Below are 19,264 nucleotides of genomic sequence, written 5' to 3'. Positions count from 1 at the left end.
ACCATCTGTTTATGTCAGGACCCCATGAGAATTTAGTATTCTATAGTATTGCAACTTTTTTTTATGGAAGGGGCCCCTGAAATTGCTTTGCCCCAGGCCCTCTGAATCCTGTGGGCAGCCCTGGTTCTGAGGTGACATATGAGACATTCTCAGTTCTTTGGAAAGATTCACAGAAATTCAAAAGCCAATAATTTTTCAAGAAAAGTAATAGAAGGAAACGACTCAAATGAAATAAAGAAACAATCAGTGCTACTAATTTTGGTCAGGAAAAAAAACTTGAGACACTCACTTTTTAATGTTGTGTTATAGTCCTTATTCATGCGTATAATCCCATTACTAGATCTGCTTGCTTAGATGAGGAGTTGCAGGATCTGGCCTACGTACTTTAAAAGTTAAAAGCTCTGTAGCCCAGATCTTACAATCCTTATTGAAGAAGTTCAAAGAGAGTTTTGCCAGACTAAGCGCTGAAGAAGGACTGCAAGTTCTGGCCTCAAATGAACATTAAGGGATCAGACTTAGAGATGGGTGAAACTCCTCTAGTGAATAAAATTTCCAACATGTGCATTTTCAGGGCACCAAACCTCTTTCCAACTTCTCCGAGTCAAATTTGGTGAATAGTTTTGGCTGAAAAAAAAAGATTGTTGTTGGTTTTCTTTTCTTTTTTTTTCCAGAAAAGTTGAAATGTTTTGTTTTAGCATTTTTTAAACAAACTATTTTGCCATTTCATTTTGAAATTACATTTTCAAAACATTTTGTTCAAACCAAGCTATTTGGAGTGGGAGGGACTGTTTCATTCAGAATAACAAAATAAATAAATAAATAAATAAAAATTAAAAAATCGGGTCTGAAATGAACCAAAGTGGTTTTTTTTTTAAATGATTCTTTTGGTTTGGCTACCAGACTGAAAAATCAATTATTGCTCAGCTCTAGTTAGAATGTAGCTTGCCATTATGCCGGTGCACAGAGGTGAAGATGCAAGAAGCACTCAAGGGCTAAACACATTGCAATTCCTGCCTAAGCCCCACCTACTTGCCACAAATGTGCAAATTACTCAGAAAGAGATTGGCAAGAAGCAAGGCCCTGGGAATGGGAGAAGCGCTGTAGCTGGCTGGAGGCATTCAAACGGACAGTGCAGAGCTGCGCCTTTATTTTACAAGTGAACTCTAAGCTGATATCTTAGCAAATACTGCATTCACTTTGTAAGTTATTATAAAATTGTCTGGTTGTTCACCTGCTCTATCTATTAAGATGAAATGTTCATTGATTTCTAAGCAGTAGCTGTAATGCAGAAAATAAATAACAGCCATTTTTACCAGCTCCACATCATGGTTGATAGGCAAACCTGTGCCAGGTTTCTCATTCAGACTGTGCTAATGGCACCTCTGTTGATCATAAAGCAATGCAGTTTTGTGGCAGATCTATTCTGGAGTGGTTTTTTTTGCTCTGTAATGTTGCTGAGCAATATTTAAAAACAACAACAGGTTTAAAACTCATGGGAACAACAAGGCTAGAAAATTATCTCCATGGGTACACATTAAGTTCTAAATACTGTATTCAGTATTCTTGCTGAAGACCTCACAGAAGCTTTTGTTGTTTTGACGGTAGCTATTTCACATGCATGCTGATCAATTATCTTTGTCCGGTGGGAAATGGAAGAAGGCTCTAATGCACAGTATCCACTCTGATACCCAATAGGCAGCTTCACAAATATCCTAAGGACTTCCAAATATTCTGAAATAATGTTTGCTTTGTTTAAATGTATTTTTTCCTATGTGCACAATGGGTATTTACAATATAAAGAGGGAATTTACACATTATATATATTAAATAAACCAGCATACAATAAAAATCCTTTCTATGTTCCTGACAGTCTTCTCCTGCATGCAAATCAGCAAGAGGTGAAAACTATAAGGTTTTTCCTCAGAATTCTTCCCAGTCATTCTGTCTGGCACTGAAGTGGTTCACAAGGTCCTGCCACAAATCTCATGGATCCTGGGAGATCAGTGGGAGGTCACGTGTATCCATAAGTTGTTTGGGGGCGGGGATATTGTCTCTTTATTTTATGTTGTGCACCTAGCACAGTGGGCTCCTGATCCATGACGAGAGGGCTTCTACTCACTCAAGTGATACAAATAATTAATACTAATAGACACCACTGATTTGAATGACTAAATGTACCCTCTCTACACGCATGCACATCATACATCATTTGAAAACTTAATATGTCTTCTTTAAGATGAGGTACAATGCAGAGCTATCAACTGGTGCCACTACCTTAGCAATGGGGAGAAACAATGACACCGTCAACATGTGAAAATGACCACTTCTGAATATTTGCATTCTCATCTCAATGTATAATTTCAAGACACAAAACTGGATTTCTCTGCGACCTCAAACTATTGCGACAACAATCTAAAGTGTAAAACAAAATTTACTAATAAATTTGTACAAGTATCATTGAAATGTAATAGCGCTTCTAACATTTTTAGTCAACATCATTATCGTCATTTTTGTTCATGATTATGATCTCTGTTGAGAGTGCGTGGGTTACCACAGTCTTCATTGCCTTGACATGTATACAGTTCTGTTCAGGGAAGATTGTTCTGACTACAGATCCATTGATTCTGCACTGACCCTTACTGGTACAGGCACAGATAAGGACTTGTAGAAACTCAGGGGCCATTGGGCCCTTGAAGGATACATCATCCACATGTTTCCATCCATGTGAAAATGGTGGTCCAATATCTGCTTTACCCATGTGCGAAGACATCCAAATCTTTGTTTCTCAAGATGCTCTTTTGACATCCTGTTCAAAACTGTCATCACATGGTAGGCGTTTGGCCAGTGACTTTTCTTTGTTGATGGCTAGATTGAGGCACAAGCAATTCAGGGCTGTGTGTGTCTCCTTTTCTTTCTCGCTCTGGTCATGAAGCACTGCTACCAGCATCCTTGCAGCAGAAATTGCTTGTCCGTCACTCTTCCCATCAGTTTGGCAAGATCTCTGAAGCAGTAAACTCCTGTTGATTTGACAACTTTAAGCACAGATTTTCCCCAATATCAAATAAGGATGAGACAGAGTCCCATCCTGTTATTGCCCGTATAGCAGGAAGTATGCTGCAGAAGTCAGGAGTGAGTGTGTCACAATTTGAATGCACAGGTATGAAGTAACGCTTATCAGTTGTGCTGGTAATGGGTCGTGCTTCAATCTGCATCATATCTATGTGCTTCATTTTTGGAAAGTAGTGAACAGAAAGGACCAAAACATCTGTATCAGGTGACCTAATTACTATGATTTCTTTGACACCAAGAGACCCAAGCACATACAGCATGCAGAAGCATCCATGTGTCTGCTTCCTCTTGAGTATTGTACAAGTCTTGGACTTCTTCAGCACGTCTGCTGGGGATGAACTTTGATACTTCACCACTGGAAAAGCCTCCAGCAAGGAGGAGTGTTTTTTGTTGAGTGTGCTCCTACACTCTCAGGTTCATTTTGAACCATATGTACATACAGGAATTTTACAAGTGACTGCTTGTTTAGAAACTTTTTCCATGGAGGTACAGGGCATCCACCAATCACCTGGTATTTCTTACATCCAACCGTAGATCCTGTCCAGTGCTGTCTTTCTGCAGTTTTCTCCACAGAGTTACTGTTGTCATATCTGCCAAAGACTTTGCTTGCAGAATTAGCTATGTCAAATCCTTTTAGGACATACCTCAAATACTTATACCTAATTTACCAAATGTGAAATTTGTCTCCAACCATCACTTGTATGATATCCATGGCATCTCTGGGGTACACTGTGGTGTCTTTGTTGCATGCCCTTCATTCATAGATTCAAATTAAAACCTTCTACCAGGCAGCCTAGATGCTCCATTGTAGATACAAAAGCTTACAAATGGAGAAGCGTTACAACAGGAATTCACTTACATTTATCTACTCGCTGTGCAGTACAAATTGTGGCTGTGCAATCAATTGCTACTGGTGCACAGCTGTCAGTAGGAGACTGTTCTGGTAAATAAATTTCAATTGAAAATATAGAAAACTGTTTTAATCACTTGTGAGATCTTTTGACAATTATGAATATGTGATGTGAAAACATTTTATGTTAGTATTTTGCAAAATGTTGATATTCACCATTTTTGCCACATGCTAAACAGCTTCATCATTTCTAAAAAAGAACAACTTGCCCATGCAAAACCAATAACAATCTTTTCATACATTGTCATTTGGTAGGTATGACCAATAAACTCTACATTAAGGTGTTGAAATCAAATTAAATAGTAAAAACTGTAGTCATAGCCCTGTTCAGTTTTTCTGGAATTGTGCTATAAGTGACACTTTCTCATTTAGGGTACCTTTATTCAACCTCACCTACAGACTTATGACACCACTCAACAGCTCCACATCATGCCTCATCTAAATGTACATAAAATAAGCTTCCAAATGATATATGATGTGGTGTGTTTAGAGTGAGTACATTAAATATCAAACTATATGGCCCTTTCTGAGAATTGCATGCCTATAATAATATGTAGACCCATGGCACTATATGCTTCTCTGTAATGAGAGAAAATCCATTTTTAACTTTGCACCTATCCTATTTAATTTTATAATAGTTTATTTTTTCTAGGAAAGATGCTCTAGGCAAAAACTGTGATTAGAAAAGGCAACTGTTTACAATTTTTAAAATGTGTCTATCTTTGTAGTAATATGGGAAATCACCAGGTTGCACTACTAAAGATAACCTTACAAGTTCTGTTTAACTGAATGTATAGGCAATTATATCTTGGACGTAATACCATGTTGTTAGTTGAAGTGCAGTGTTTTTTGGAGACTGAGCATATCTCTTCCAGAATCTCTGTAACTTGAATCATTTCTTAGAGCTGCTGCCTACAGGATATCTATGCAAACAAACAATCTGTGGCACCAAAAACATTACAATCCTGTAGCTTGTTCCTAAACTTGTTCCTAAGCAATACGATGGGAAATTGAACATTGTGTTTTGAAGACTCCTATTGACTTATTTCTGATTAATTTGTAGTGTAAAATAATGTGCAAGCAAGGAGACTGACTTCAAATAATACATAAATGTGAGAAAATAGCTACTTTAGACATTCTGATGGCGGTACTTTCAATGGGCTTGTTTTTTCGAGAACTACAGTACTCTTATATAGCTTACATTCCATGAAATCTGAAAGATAATGATGAGAATTAGTTGTGGTTTGGTACTTTTCAGCACTAATAGCATGCCTGGCGCCGCACAAGGGGCAGAAAGCCTTCTGCCCTGAGGAGACTGCAGACTCAGGGCTTGTCTATATTGCGTGAAGTCGGCACCACTGTGATCAATGCAGTGGTGTAGATTTAGTGGGTCTGGTGAAGACACGATGAGTTGATGGCAGAGCTCTCTTCTGTCAACTTCAGTACTCCACCTTGCCGAGAGGTGGAAGGTAAGTTGGCGAGATAGCGTCTCCCACCAACATAGCGTGGTGTAAACACTGCGTTAGGTCGATGCAAGCTACATCACTCAGAGGGGTGATTTTTTTCACTTAAGCGGCAGTGTAGACCAGACCTAAGGCCCCAGTTCAGGAAGGTACCTAAGCACATATGTAACTCTGAGCACATGAATAATCCATTGAGGACTATGGAACTACTCACTCACTAAAAGTTCAGCACATCACCAAATTCTTTCCTGAATCAGGCCCAATAAATCTACTGTGATTTTGTAACATAAAAGCACCACAAAATCACTTTAATGAAGTGTCCCAGCTGCATCTGCTGCTTCCAATGAAAAAAGGCCATGATGTGATCGTCATATGCTGTAGAGCTGTCTATAATCACTATCTAGTGGGGGAGGGGGAGAGAACAGTCATATTCCTTATTTCAAGAAAATAAATGAATCAATCAGTAGCTGTATGAAAAGAATCTAAGAGTCTAGAATCTGTTGTATGAAAAGCTGTTCAGGAAACATACTGCAGCAAGGTCTGCTTCTTAATCAACATTTTTTGGCACTTAGCCTTCAGCGGCATATTCACACAGTCACCTGAAATGATTTATATCGTATAAATGTCAATAGTTAGCAGTGGTGGGTCTTGGATATTGAGCTGTACATTAGCTGTAGGCATAAACAAAAATGTATGGTTAAGTTACGTTTTTGGAGATAAAAGAATTGTCTCCTGAGTGGTTCTGAAGTGAAACCAAAGCAGCGGAGTGGTTCTGGTGTCTAGATTGTTAAGAGGAATATGAAGCTTGGATGTGAAGTGAATATCCAGCCAAAGCGTGCACTGAAAACATTCATTTTGGTTTCAATGTGTAAAGGTTTCAAAGATATTCCCTAGATTTTAAGTAGGTCATACTGCAGGAACCAGTAATATCTCCGAACTGGAGTGAATGTTTCAAGTGCACCAATTGTGTATACAGTATTATATACCAAAAATACCTGTGTTAAAAGAAAGCTATTTTGGTTTCAACAATTATTATATAAATTTCAAACGATGGAGGTGTGAGAGATGTACAGAAACAGGCACAATAATTTTTTTTATAATAGAAAGTGTTAGGCAACCAAAATATAAGTCACTGCCCTCTCCCCCTGCAATAAATCTAATATACAGCTTTTAAAACTATAAACCCAAATACTGCCAGTCTCTGTAGTGACAGAGGGCCTAAAATTCTGTAGAATGGATGCCAAGTGGAGAAACCGCACAGAGGGGCTCTGCTACTGAGCATCATAGCAATTCTCTCCCAATTGTAGTTGGGGAAAACATGGTCTGGTGACCTGAATTTGATGGGTTAGCTGTTATGGCTTGCCACTGATTGCATCTGACCAGAAGATTTATAGGTTCTTGTCCAGTTTAGACCTCAGAGAGTTCTATATCAGGGGAGGACTCTCAGGGTGCTTGGCAAGAACACTGAGGACAATACCAAATTGGTAAAACCTTTATTGAAATTAACATAAAAATAAGAAATGCAATGAAACTTATAACTGCAGAACAGTAAAAGAATTCCAAAACTCCTGGTAGTAACTTTTCTATTACAAGTACCTTAACCTAACATACTCTCATCCTTCCTTGAGGACCTGGTAATAGGAAGTGAGGACCAGCCTCACTCCTGGCATACCCGGTTACGCGCTGGTGCTGGCTTCCCCAGTAATTAGGAAAGTTGAGTAGTTATACTATAATACACAAGCTGAGCTGATAGCATGATAGAAGATAGATGAAAAATCTCTAAAGTATAGGAGAACTGGAAAAAGCACTCCAAGAAACTGAAGCTTCAGGAGTTAGAAGAGCCTAGAACTGAGAAGAGCTCTCTTACAAGATATTTTATAGGATCCTGACCTATATAATTCAGGCCCAACCTACTATATCCAAATTTTATTTCCATACCCTAAGAAATTTATGGATACCCTTATCCTATAGGTTAGTGGATTATGACACTTTCTAACTATATTAATATGGCTTATCTCACTCCAAAACTGCCAGTTTAGGCTCTCTTGATGATCTTCAAGTTGTGGTGTACCCTGTGGTTACCAACCGGTTGTAGATGCCGGATAAACCTGTGATGTGATGTGGATAGTTCCTCTCTTTGGTTCTTCAAAGTTCAGCGACCATTCGTATCTGTTTCAAAGACTGCCAGCTTTTATGCTGACATATTCAGAACTGATTATACTTTTTGCTATATAGCAGATCTTATCAGATCTTACAGGCTGGTAGGCTTTTTGCATTTCAGCATTTCAGCAAAACTTATTATTAGGAAACACATGCCTCAACACATCCTAAATTCCAAGGAATTAATACCAATAAATATAAGAATAAAATGGATTAATTTCAGAAAAAGAAACATATTAATTAATACTGCTGGCTGGATTAGTAGGATATAATAGCTAGCAAAATAATCCTATAGGCTACTGGTCAATGACTCTGGGAGCTACAAAGATTTGCTTGAAACAAATCCTGTGTAGGAGTTATAGTAGTAACTACTGGCTGATTGGGTAGGATCTATATCCCATGGATGAAATCCAGGCTCTGCTGAAGTTAGTGGCTAGCAACCTTTACAAGGAGAACACTCTTTGTATAGAAGAATTGCAGAAAATTGTGCTCTTTGGTGCATTTCCTACTTACCTTTGGATTTCATGACATTTTTATTCACTGTCAAGCAGTGTAATTGTGCCTCTAAGGTGCAAAAAGGAAAGCTTAATTAAAGTGGGTGTCCTATAAAGTGAACTTTCTAATTAATAGGGGTTTTAAATTTACATCAGAATGAACTGATCGGAGACTTTAAACAGTATTACCTAATGTTAGACTATGATTTTTCTGTCTGTCTTTGTCTGAAACAGAATGCTTTCAGAGAGCATGAGAAACTTGGCAGTGGATTACAGAAATCCTCCAATTCTCTCTCTCACATCGTTGTTAGTTCTTGAACCAGAATAACATTTTCTGTTGAAATTAGTAAAGCAACAACATTTCTACATGAGTTTCATGATTCTGTGTTTTATGGGAGCTCTCTAAGCTGGTTGCATTTCATGATTGTGAAAACATCCCCCTTCCAAACGCTTTAAAATGTTATGGCGTCTCCTTATGTTTGTCATAGACTGAAAGCAGATCCTGTTTAAGAGATGTCAGGAATATCCCTAAACAGTCATTTATGCCTTGTTGCATCTGTCATGTGTGGAATAGTCTCTCCCTCAACTGCTAGAAGTAATGGAAACATAGTTGTCAGGATTTAAAATGAACTAAGTGCTGTTCTCAGCTTGACAGGCTGAGATGATGTTTCCAATATGAACTAGCATCCATTCATATCATGTCATAACTTGTTGAAGAGTTTGAACCAAAATGTGAACATGAATGAAATGAAAGCGCACTGATAATTTGAACTGGCTTAATAGTTTAAAAACGTAACAAACCTGATTTGGGAATATTTTCATGAATAAGATCACTCAATTGGGTTTACTAATGGTATTGTGTTATTCGTAACTCACTAGCGATCAGACAACCAGCCATTATTCATAAAAAATATATGATATGACTGAAAGTTTCAAGGATTCTGGTACAAATAATTTATTTTTTCTAATATTCAGACTGATATTCACTCTTCTATCCTCCTGTTTAAAATGTTGCAGCCATCTGTTTAGCAGAAACAATGCCAGGCCACTTAGGTGGCTAACCATATAACACAAAAAATGAATAGCAATAAATAAGTTATAGTTCTTCCTTTGTGCAAGGGGAGGTAGAAGCCAAAGTTGCAGGTTAGTTTTAGTTTGTCAGTGATTCAGATTTTATATAAAGGTGAATGATCTTTAAATATATTAATAGAATTATATAAACTTTGTATTTTTAAAAGCAGATTGAGAATGATTTTGCTCTGGCTGACACCCACTGCATCCTGGGCTTTGTAAAATTAATTGTCCCAGAAGAAGACATCTGTATTAGTAGGTCAAGGATGGAAAATGTGATCAGTTCTGTAGCTGGGTCTTGAGCTGTTGTTAGTGGCTTTGAAGATCAGGACCAAGGCTTTGTACTGGCTTTGGCATTGGACTGGGAACCAGTGGAGGGATGAGAGCACAGGAAGGATGCGTTCACAGTGGCTCAACCCTTTGAGAAGGCAGGCAGCTGCCTTCTGAACAAGCTATAACCTGTGCATTGCTTCCATATTCAGCCACAGTGAACGACAGTAAGCTACAGTGAACGACAGTAAGCTAGCCTACAGGTGACGGGCATGTATCATTGTGACCAGATTCTCATCCAGAATGAAGGGACTGTCTCCTAGCAAGCTGCGGGGGAGAGAAGGATGCTTTCTTTTTTTTTTCCCCACTAATGCTACAAGCCTTAGTGATGAATTGAATCAAACTTCTGATGCTTCACACCTTCTTCATTTGTTTGGGGATTTCACACAGATGGGAAATAACCTCCAACCTTTAAGAAAAGGCAGGGAAGGAAGGATGTCTGGAACCTACCCCACTTAGGGTCCTTGGTCAAGTGAACTCAGACTAAGGAGTCCTTTCCTGTGTGGATTTGTAAAGCAAAGATGCAACAGATACAAGTGGAATGCCTAGTAATGATAGACAAGAACAGAGCTCATGGGGTTTTAGCTGAGATGAAGTGAGTGCATGTTAATGGGATTCAGATATGATGCACCCTGCATCTTGTTCACATGGCTGTTCTGATTATTCCTTTGGGGTGAAATTCATTGCCCCTGTATAAAACCAGGGGCTTTGTTGGGTGATGTTCTGGAGGAGGTGAATTGAGGAAGTGAAATCCAGCCCCGGCAATCCAGGGCACCTTCATTCTGTGGCCTGGGGTAGTGCCCAAATACACTCTATTCACTAACATGGGGTGTTGTGGTCACTATCTTGTGTCTTCCTCTATTTCTCCCCCTATGGCATCGTCTGCACTGGCTTGTGTGGGGGCCAGTATAGAGAACCCCACCGGCATGCAGTAGTCCAACAGCCCCTCTCACCTCCAATTCACAGCTCCTTTGCTAATAACTCCAACTCCACCCTCAGTCCCAAGCCATGCCACCAGGGCAGGAACATGGTAGAGGGTCCTTCTTATCAGGGTGAGCATCACTCTTGTTCGATAGCATGAACGTGTGAAAATGTCAGGGGTCTGAATCAATGCTTTGCAATGTTCTCTGCACTTATTGAAAACACAAAATGACATGCAAATGTGTAAAACTATAGTTTTCCATTTGCAAATCTATTTTGTGATCGACCATATTCAATTACTGGCTGCTTCAAATGCATTCTCTGGTGCCAGTAGTGGAATGAAATTGACTAGGATTATAGTGTCTAGAGTACTGACCATATTGTTTCAGAAAATTTAATCCCAATCAATTTTGTACTCCTTCCAATGTCTTGAGAATGTTTTTCCTGCTAACTTTAATTGGGTGCAAAGCCACTTCTTGAAAGATGCAGGCAGCCTGAGAGAAGAGAAGTTCACCAGAATGTGTAGTACAAAGAGCACATCTCAAATAGAAACAACCCCCTTAAAGAAAAATTAAGCAAAGAATAAAAATACTAAAGATCTAATGGCAATGTCAATTATAAACAAACATACACACCTTGCATTTCTGGTGGAAGTGTAAAGAATTTTTAATTTCTCAACAGAGGTTATTTAGTAGGTCAAGGATTGTAACAGGCTAAAGAGACTAGAGTCAGCAGAAAACCCAAGCAGGCTATTTCTTTAAACATTTTTTTTTTCAAATAGCCTTTAAATCTTCACCTATCACATTATTCTGCACTTTGGGAGGAAATAAAACAGCCAGCTTTTACACTGAGCTTTACCAGAAACAGCAAGCAAATAAAACTAATTGCTGGCCAGTTATAAGCAAGTATTCATCACATATACAGACATCACACAAGATGATGTTTGCTGAGAGATACTGAAACTTTGGAGAATCTGTGCTAAGGGATGGAGCTCTGTGCTAAGAGCTAAGAAAATGTGCTATGATTAGAGATCTAGGCCTAGTCTATACTAAAAACTTAGGTCGAAGGGAGCCGCCTTAAATCAACCTGTTAATGTATGTGTCTTTGACGCCGACCTAAGTCACCTCTAATGTTGACTTCTGTAATCCACCTCTGCGAGAGGCGTAGAGCTCAATTAAATTTTCATGGGTTGACTGAGAGGTAGTGTAGACACAGCATTATGTATTTCGACTTAATTGACCTCCAGGTGGTGTCGCACAATGCTCATCTGTGATCACTCTGGAGATCATTCCCAACTCTGCTGCACTGCAGCCAGGCACACAGGAAACTGCCCCTCTCCTACTAAAGCCCCGGGAATTTTTGATTTCCCATTTCCTGTTTGATCAGCATTGGGAGCATGTCAGCTTGAGCACAGCTGATCATGGAGACTGCAGGCCCCACATGCACTCCAACCTGGTCTGCACAGTTGGTGGTGCATCTCATCCCTGTGTGAGGAGAAGAGTCTGTGCAGGCAGAGTTCAGATCCAGCAGAAGAAATGCTGACATCTAGGCAAAGATCACTCATGGAATTGGGGAGAAGGGGTACACAAGGGACACACAGCAGTGCCATGTGAAAACAAAAGAACTTTGCCAAGCATACCAGAAGGCAAGGGAGGCAAACAGTTGTGTTGGTGCTGAACCCCACACATGCCATTTCTACAATGAGCTGCATGTGATTCTCAGGGGTGACCCTACTAGCACCCCCACAAGCAATGTGGACACCTCACAGGTGTGTGAGTCTAGGGACAACAACATTCTTGTGTTGCTGAACTGCAGGGCAGGGGAAAGCTCTGCACAAAGTTCCTGGAAGGTGGCCTTCCGTATCGGAAAGTTCTGCAGTCACTGCTCATCATCCGATACCTGCAAAATGAGGCAATTCCACAAGTCAGTCTTTGTTTCATGGGACCAGATACAACACTCAACAGAGTGCAGCTGCACTCTGACTACCAGCAGCAACTGTGAATTGTTTTCTTCAGTGGCTTGCAGCAGGGCTGCTTGCAGGACATTGCTATGTTCTGCGCGGCGGACCCTACTTCGGCTCTGGAAATACTGCAGGAGAAGGTGCGAGGTGTTTGAGATGCTCATAGCAAGAGTGCACAACTGAGCATGCTCCATGCTTCTGGGGTTAAGGAGTATTCATGGCAGTTTTAAGATGCAAAAGCCACTGTGTTGTTTGCCATTGAGCACAGTGCATCATGGGAAGCCGACACAATGTTCCCATTCTCCCCTGCAACAATGTTTTCGTCCCATGAGGCATTGCACAAACTTCCCAAAACACACTGAGGCAAGTTACACTTTAGGACAGCTATTTGGAAAATACAGTAACAGAAGTTTGCCAGGGTATCCTACAGGGTAAAATGCTGTAATAAACCCATCACAATTTAAAGCTGGCCTACGCAGCAATAGCTTGTGATGTAGTAGAAATGTCCATACTAGTAAAAAACTCTCCTGATGGCTGCCTGTGATCTCGCTTCTTCCTGGTGTCTATTACCAGTGGTTTAATTATTTATTGGAAATAATATTTGCTGTAAATATAGCCTGGTTTGTACTTCACAGATCATTCACAAACTGGTCCTGTTTTTTTCTAGTTCATTTGTTATTTGTAAGTATCTGCCAAATAGGTCATGCAAATCAATTTCATTATGGTCTGTTCATAAACTGCTCACAGCGATTATTCACTAATCATGTGTAGTCTTGAGTAATTGGTCACCTCAATTAAAGGGTATTTTTTGTGCTTCCTGGCAGGATGACTTGAATAACATACACGATGAATAATTAATTCAAAATAACAAATAAAAGACTTATGGTGGGAATTTGTAGGCTTGCTACAATTGATGAAACTTTTGAGATTCCACAAGCATTTTCACAAATATCTGGCAGCTATCCGAATACCGGATCCCTACCAGTTAATAGGAAAATGATTTTGCAACTTTTATTCACTAAAGTGTTCAGAACTCATTTTTGAAACTGTATGACTCTTTATCCCCTTGTCTGTCAGAGAAAATGTAGGATTAATTACACAGAATTCACAATTACCACGTGGAGGTTTTTTCATATGCCTGCCATGTTTAGTAGCATAGGCTGCTGTCAAAGATGATAGGGATGTTTTTGCTTTACAACAATGCTGTTCCAACAGTGTGGAGTCAGTCTGGAGAATATTGTTTGGTGTGTTTGTCGGTGCCCTGTGCTTGTGTCAAGATTCAGATTGTATATGATATCATAGTACCAACTGAAATTCTACTGTGTAGTACAGATATGCCTGAGACAAAAACCCAGGATCCAAACACTTCCTGGGACTGAATTCTGTAACTTGGGTTGAACAGTATCTTTACTTTGTAGTGTATGTTTCTGTATACTTTGCCAGTTGTGCATCTTCTCCTGCGGGAGACCACCAGGTAGCCTTTTGACTCCAAATATTACTCTGAGCATAACATGAGGCAAACCTCATACAGACTGCTACATTAGTGGCTTCACAGAATTTGAGGGAGTTTTCACCTAGTAAAGACCAACCATGTCAATGGGTAAACAAATGGCTATTCCACAATATATCTCTTATGGATCAGTTGGTTCCCAGGAAGACAAGTATAATGGGAACCTAATGCTTCACTTCAGACTTGTAAGTGGCAAAATAATGTACTGCTTTCAGATAGAAAAGGAGGAATCCTTCCATCCTCCACCTGTGACAATTGGAGCTTCTCAAGTACATCCCCACTGGCAGGATTTTTAGTGGGCCAAATTCAGTGATGCCATAAGCAGCAGTGATATAAGTTACATACAGTGGGTAAGATTCTATTCTCATTTACATCAATGATAGTGGGAGTAGCTGAGATCCAAATCTGACCCGCTGTGCAAATTGGTCTGAAAATGAGTATAACTGGGTATAAGTGGTGAGTGCAAGTAGTGTAACTGTAGAGAATCAGGTATTTGGAGCATGATTGTAACTTACATGTTGGCAGCAGAAAGAAGAAAACTGAAGCTGAACAAAGCAACTAAAAGGATGTTGAAAGAGAAATGCACAGGACTAAATACAGCTCTCATTTACATGAGGGTCACTTCATTGAAGTCAGTGGAGCTGCACCTTATTCGGTGTGCATGTAGGGGAGATAATGCACCTTAGATTTGTTCTGAAAACAGTTTTAAGAAAAAGAAAAACTTATATGTTTTCTCATCCAAAGAACTTTTTGCTTTGGAAAGATAAACTGGATAGAGTAGGCTCCTGCTTGAAGATGCTTACTGTATAAAACATGTATAGGTTTCAAATTGGTTTTGGTTAAGAACTGAGATGTACATAATAAGGAAAGGAGATCTGCCATTTCACTTGATGCTGTGGAAAACAGGGAATGAAGAAATCTTATCTCTGCACCACAGTGTACAAGATGTTTCCTGAAGAGCTTTCTATTTAATTCAGATAATCGATGCTCAAATGAGGGTTATAATGGTAAGTAGTTATGTTATGCTGCCTCTTTTATGACTGCCTGCAGGGAAAGAAGGGAAAATGCCAGAGTGTGCTATTGGTTTTAAGTGATGCACATGGCTTTGCACTGGGGTGGATTTCACCCTAACTGAGGGTACTGTGCCTATGGGTCATGTAAATAAAGAAGGAAATAAGAACACACTAAAAGGGTCATTGCTACATATCGCAGGTTCAGCAGTATGATGACTCCATGGAGACGCAGCTGGGTCCTGTTCAGATGTTGTTATACTACAACAGTGTACATTGCTTTAGGGTGTCATTTTAGTCCTCACCGAAGTCAGGTATTTGGAGCAGGACTGTAATTGAAGTCAGTCTTTCAACTGACTTCTCCAGGAACAGGATCAGGCCCTTAGCTGATCAATGAGAAATGTTACATCTTTTCAAAAGAGAGAGAGAGATTGGTTGCAGTGCAGAAAAGCACAGAGATGGTGAAGTCTTCGAGGAAAGGACTGTGCACCACAGACAGTCTCTGAGTGGAGCCTCTGAGCACCATGGTAACAACAGTATTCGATTATGATAAAAGTAAAGGATTATGTGCACAAGGGCAGCTAATGACGACACCCTGTTTGCTGAGCATGATTTAAATTAATGCCTATCAATAGGCAACTATGGCTGTATCTTCAATTCAGAAATCTTTTGGCGTGTTGGCTTGCCCTAACCATAAATAAATGGCTTTGCCAGCTAGCACCAGCAGAAAAATACCCAATTCAAAATTAAATGTAAACGTCAGTACTAAAAATCATAAACAACTTTGCCACATTTGGGTCATGCTAACAGTTACATGAATATATGGGAGCCAATTTTAATTATATTGTGACATGGAAAGCAAATGAAGCAATGCAAGTTTTTAGCAGGGTTTTAAAAGTCTTGGGAAAAAATTTCATTCATTTTATTTTCAGAGAGTAGAGAGGGTAGAGGCAGGACTTTGCAAGGTAGCACCATTTGGAAGTATTTAAAGCCTAAAAGCCGAAAAACAAAACAAAGACAATTAAAGGTCAAATCATCTCACATCATTTATTCTCCCGTAGATGGCCACTGGTAGTCTTAGCATAGTGTTGTCTCTCCCTGGTTAGTGATCATCTAGATGACATGGTGCTTTAAATACCAGTGACTGCTGGCACTTTCTCTGCACTTGACTTCAAGATCTGTGGTGACCCCCACCAGAATTTGTGAGCTCCTTCTCCTGTTTTGATCAGCTTATAGAGGGAGCATTGCAGAGCAACACCAGTTGCTGGACTACAAAATCTGGGCCTGCTGCCATCTCAGCCCTGTCAGACCCTGCTCGCACCAGAGCAAAGGACCAAGTCAGGTCTCAGACTTTCATTCATCATCCCCCACATGGCAGTGGCATCGGTATCTTTAAGGAAACAATTATCCTGGTAATCATTTCTTGCTGCAAGTTTTTTGGAAGGTGAAAGTTTGTAACAATATAAAATACGACTACAACTTGAAGTAGTGAGCTACAGTAGATCAAGCCATCAGAGCTTCCTACAGCAAGACTCTAGTCTCGCTGACAACACCACCTTATGTACTGCGATAAATAAAATCTTCAAGAGTGTAATAAAGGTGATGAACGTGAACTGCATTTCACTATAATGGGATATGTTTTCTACTGAGATACAGAACATTAGGGAGTCTATGTTTAATAAATAACCAGTGCTTCCTAATCATTACATCAAAAAGGAGACTATAGTACTGTGAATTGCAGTGTTCATTCAGAAATATGAATGCTACCACCCTTAAGTGCTCTGATTTAGTTTTGCAGTGCTGCTATGGTTCAGGGATTGCTGGTATTTCTTTTATAAACCTTATTCTGAGGGGCTCCAGGTCAGCTTTTTTCATCAGCATTGTGTTCAAGTGTAGACTATAAATTCTTGAACTGGAGTAATATGGGAGGATAAAATTACTTTAAAGGTGTTTTTTGTTTTGATTTTTTTACTTTTATGATGTCAAAAATACTTCAGCCAAAATATCAGACTCAGGTCTAGATTTTTTAAAATTATTCGTGTGTTGCTCCACTCAGCACTGCAATGCCTGTCTTAATCTCAAAAGTAACTTAGGCTCAGATCCTCAAAGATATTTAGGTGCCTGACTCCTATTAATTTCAAAGGTTAGGTGCCTAAATGCCTGTTACTTTTGAAAATGAGGCTTAGGCTCCTAAACCAATTGGGCACAGCAACAATGAGTGGAACAACCCATAAATAACTTTAAAAATCTGGATTTAAGTCCCTTTTTTCAAAAGTCGCTCAGGGTCAAATTTTCAAGGTATTCAGGCACTTAAAGATAGACATCTAACCTGTCTTAGACACTTTTGTCAATCCCTTTAGGTGCCTAACTCCCACTGAAGACAATTGGACCCAGACTCCTAACTTGCTTAGGTGCTTTTGAAAATCCCAGGAGGCACTTATTTGCATTTTAGGTGCCTAAATACCTTTGAAAATCTGTCCCATTAGGCTTCTAAGTCATGTAGGCACTTAATTTTTACCCTAAATCTTGATTCATTTGTTTGAAACAGTCACCTGCAGCTGCTAAAGTGAAATATTTGGAATCAATACAGCAAAAATATTCTATAGATTTTATTCCAAAAATTATTCACTGCTCCTAAATTTAACTTATAAAAGTAAGTAGAGTTAAAAATGGATATCTCTTCAAGGTCAGTTATAGAGCATATATGACTCTTTCAAGTCTACATAGTTGAATTACATATCCTTATTTTTTAACCCGAAACCAAAATAGACTTTCCGCTGTAGGTTTGCAAAGCTGCGTGTATGCTCAAGTTCCCTCTAAATGTTGGGAAATATTCATGTGTCTTATTACAACCGTATTCACCTGCTCTACTCGGCGTTGTTAGGCAACAGCCTGGTTTTATTAAACCCCGTACCTGTATCTCAGCTTTTGTCATTTTAAGTCTTCGGCCAAATTTAGTGCTGAGGTAAGTGAGTACAATTCTCAGTGGGAGTTGCACCTACTTATTCTGGGGACGAATTTGTCCCTCTGTCTAGGTCTGCCTCTCTTCCAGCTCAGCTCTACAGCACAGAAAATCTGGCTGGGGAGAAGAGCAAGGAATGTTTAAAAGGTAGATGAGGGCTCAGCTGAGGCAGATCTGATAAGCTCCTTCAGTATAAAATTGTCTTTATGGCTGTTCTGCTCTTATGAAAAGATGCTAAATCTGAGTGGTTTGTTCACATTACCTGGTCTCTGGAATAAAACTATGGGGGCTCAAAATGTATCCTTTGAGAGTGGTTATATATTTTGCTACAATGCTGAGACACATCAACACATAAAGAGCTCACTGTGTTATAGAGGCTGGCTTGTTATGTATTGAGTCTAGCTTTTTGCAAATGCTTTCAAAACTCAGTTAAAAAAAATAGAGAGACCCTAACTATAATCTCTCTGTGTGTGTACACACATATACACATACAGAGGGAGAGCGCGCTAGCTATAATTTAATGTTACAGGCACTACATCATGGCTACAGAAGTGATCTTAGCAATTTTTTTTATTTTTTTGGCCACAGACAATCCTACTGACTCACCCATCCACCAAAAAATTACTTATTCCTGTTCCACCCTTTCCCTGAGATAAAAAATGCTAACTGACTTGTCAGGGACTGGGGCATGGGCAGTCATGCCAAATGGTCAGAGCAAGGCTGGGCATGATCGCTGAGAAATTATCACATCTGAAGGCTTAAGCACTGAGCAGTTGCTGCCAACAGCCATTGCTGGGTTTAAGAGTGGACCTGGCAATGCCACTTAGCCAATCAGGTGCTCTGGTCAATGAGGTGTTGTAGCTGCAGTTAGTCAGCTGACCCAGGCTCAGCTGCACGGCCTGATCTCTGACAATTCTAATCCCCCATTCTCACACGTCTCTGCATTCATGTGAATGAATGAGAAGAGAATCAGATTAATTGAGTCAGATTAACATCAAGGCACGCAGCTCAACTGCACTTCTACTACCATATGTAGAGGGCTACTGTCCCAGCCAGGGTTCTGTTCACCTTTTCTGCATTGCATATGAGCTCTAGATTGTGACAGAGTATTGGAGGTAGAAGAGTACAAAGGGTGGAGACCAGGGACTATGAATGTGATAGAATGAATGGTCAGGTGGGTGGTGAGGATATGAGGTCAACACCTACGGTAGAAAAGGGGAAGAAAGAGGAGAAAGGAGCAGAGGAAATGTCTGGAAAAAGGAAGAGAAGACAGAAGCATAGAAAATGTAAGGAGAAATCTGCACTCTTCCCTGCCCACATTCTCATCCTGTGAACACTTCTCTCACTGCCTACTAAAATGTCCCCTCTTACTAAGATAATGGCAGCTCCTAGAGGCTCCAACTA

At 39.8% G+C, this 19,264-nt stretch overlaps 1 protein-coding gene across 5 annotated transcripts in view; it reads left to right on the top strand.

Moving 5' to 3' along the window:
- MOCOS (molybdenum cofactor sulfurase) overlaps positions 1-19,264 on the top strand; it is a 369,687-nt gene that overhangs the window by 132,962 nt on the left and 217,461 nt on the right. Inside the window, exon 1 of one of the 5 annotated variants that reach the window (XM_030551505.1) lies at positions 16,012-16,310. The exons of the other annotated variants lie outside the window; for them this stretch is intronic. The gene's annotated coding sequence lies outside the window, so the exon portion shown is untranslated. Of the gene's footprint in view, positions 1-16,011; positions 16,311-19,264 lie in introns of those variants that run through there. 5 annotated transcript variants of the gene reach the window in all.

The sequence above is a fragment of the Gopherus evgoodei genome, chromosome 2, assembly GCF_007399415.2.
Source record: "Gopherus evgoodei ecotype Sinaloan lineage chromosome 2, rGopEvg1_v1.p, whole genome shotgun sequence".
Taxonomy (NCBI): domain Eukaryota; kingdom Metazoa; phylum Chordata; order Testudines; family Testudinidae; genus Gopherus; species Gopherus evgoodei.
Note: the sequence above shows the minus strand (reverse complement) of the source record. Positions and strands in the feature narration are given on the sequence as shown.